Genomic DNA, 2,813 nt, shown 5'->3' on the forward strand with positions numbered 1-2,813 from the left:
CCTCCCCTTCTCCTCCTGCCCCCAATCCCTCCCAGCATCAGAGTCTTTTCCAATGAGTCAGCTCTTCGCACGAGGTGGCCAAAGTACAGAGGGCAGGAAAAAATGCTGGTGTGTAAGGAAAGATGATTAGTTCTCAGTTTTAGACAGGAGCCCTAGGAACCCATGAGGTGAAAAGTTAGATATGTCATAGGACTTAGAGAAAAAATCTGCATAAGAATGATTCAGTCACCTCTTGGATGTTATTACTTGAGTACTGGTGTTTTATTTTTTGTTGGCTTCACTTTCCTCATCCTTGCATTAGTAAACCTACTAGTATTCTCATTTTACATCTCAGATTTAAACTGCCTTGTATCCTTTGTAAAAATATCTCCTAAATTTTTGTTCCTAACCACTGTAAATGAACTGTACTGAGTTTTCTAAAGAATACTGACACTGGTTACATGAGAAGGCCTCTATGTCCTACTCTCTACCCCTTATCTAACCCCAAAGTACTCTTTTGTCCTTCATAAGTTATTGAAGTAATATAAAATATTATGAAAATCAGGTAAAACTGCTTAGGCAGAAATTGTCTGTTTTATGTAGTTTATAGTAACTGATCTAGATATATGTGTATCTTCCCAAAAGAGAGACTCCATTAAAATTCTACAACTCTGGTCAGTCACATGGCATATATAACCATCTTTATTTTACTGAAAGAAAGGAAGGAAGGGAAGAAGAAAAGGGAAAAAAAAAGAGAGAAAATTGATCCAGCAAAAATTATCACTCATAATCATGAAGGTTATCTGTGGATAGCAATAAACATTCACCTAGGATTAACGGAGATTCCATCATCCTCCAAAATAGGAGGTAGAGACAATAATCTCTAAGTTGAAAGAGAATTTGGAACGGAATTACCAAAATGATCACTGCCCAAATTATTCCTTGTATTTAAATATATTTAAATTTACTTAGCATATGTCAAGAACTGTATACCTGAAGATGAATATTACATTATTTCTAAATATAGTAGCACAAGTTAGTAAAAATGGTTCTACCAACTATTATTTATTAGTAGCCTACATATGAAAATAGTATTGAATAAATAATAAAAGACATATACAAAAATAAAATGAAAAATCTTAGAGAAAACAATTATGGGAATGATAAAGTTTAAGATAAATTATTCTTAAAAGAGGAGAATATAGAAAAACATAAAAGCTCTTAATTAGAAAACATATAAATATCTGTGCTTTCTTTTAAAAATGAGGGCTTGTAAACAGTAAAATTATTTGCTTACTAAACAGAAAAATGCTCAAAGGACACAGATTTCTCTTTCCTGACCTTGTCATTATTGTCCTGTTAAGCTACTCTTACTCAAGAAAGAGATAAGAATTCTCCTATGATAAATGCCACAGTTTTGTAAATAAAAACTTCAATGGACTATTTGCACTGTGTGTTTAGGAAACTAACTCCAAAGATTATCCTTTAACTAAGGTTATAAAATTTGGAGTAAAAGAGCAGAAAAAAATTCAAATAAGTTAATTTAAAGTACTTGATTTTGCTGTTTCCCTGAAACAACAACTTCTTAGTTTTTTGTTAAGGGGACTTTTTGTAATTTTTTTTTTTCCTCCCTCCACACCTTCAATACCCATTCTCTAATTATTTGAAAACATATATTTCATTTTATGTTAGAGAAAAAAAAAAGATGAATAGATGAGGTTATAGTCACTGTGCTTCTTAATATAATGCCGTAAATCAGCATTTTTGTAAATACGGAGCTGAGAAAAGCTGTGTTAGCAAATTGGAGTGGCACTGCTTTTTTGCCTCAACTTTAGTATTTCTCAAAGCCACATTTGAATGACAGCTGAGTTCTTTATCCCTTTTCTCTCATCCTCCATACAAGTTCCCCCCCTACCCCCACCATATATACTGCTGCTGCTGCTGCGAAGTCGCTTCAGTCGTGTCCGACTCTGTGCGACCCCAGAGACAGCAGCCCACCAGGCTCCCCCGTCCCTGGGATTCTCCAGGCAAGAACACTGGAGTGGGTTGTCATTTTCTTCTCCAATGCATGAAAGTGAAAAGTGAAAGTGAAGTCGCTCAGTCAGGTCCGACTCTTAGCGACCCCACGGACTGCAGCCTTCCAGGCTCCTCCGTCCCTGGGATTTTCCAGGCAAGAGTACTGGAGTGGGGTGCCATTGCGTTCTCCGCCATATACACTATCTGGTGTATATTTCTAGGTGTTAGCTTGAGAAAAAGGTCCTGTGTCCCTAGCTGATTTCTAAGATTCTTTTATTGTCAGACTTATTTGACTCTCACTTTAAAAAACACATTTCTTATAAAATTAATCTTATATTAAGGTAATTTATGGCACATTCACATTGGAAAAAGCCATCCCATATCAAATATCTCTGTGTTGTCTCTATGGTTAAGACATCCTATAATATCTCATTCAATGATCTTTGGTTAACAACTTTGACCAAGGTCAGTTGTATATAATGTTGAACTCCTTACACTGGCAGTTGCAGCTGACCATAATCTGGATGCCCTGGGCATTTCTGTGCTTACCTTCCACTTCTCCTCTGATGCTCTAGTCCCTCTGCTACCAAGAGTCACTGAGGTCTTTTGCCCTGGAGTTTGAATGTAATGGACTATCTGTAGGCTGAATTCAGTTCAGTTCAGTCGCTCAGTCATGTCTGACTCTTTGAGACCCCATGAATCGCAGCACGCCAGGCCTCCCTGGCCATCACCAACTCCCGGAGTTCACTCAGACTCACGTCCATCGAGTCAGTGATGCCATCCAGCCATCTCATCCTCTGTCATCCCCTTCTCCTCCT

This window comes from Bison bison, unplaced genomic scaffold (genome assembly GCF_000754665.1).
Source record: "Bison bison bison isolate TAMUID 2011002044 unplaced genomic scaffold, Bison_UMD1.0 scf7180017864326, whole genome shotgun sequence".
NCBI classification, from domain to species: Eukaryota; Metazoa; Chordata; class Mammalia; order Artiodactyla; family Bovidae; genus Bison; species Bison bison.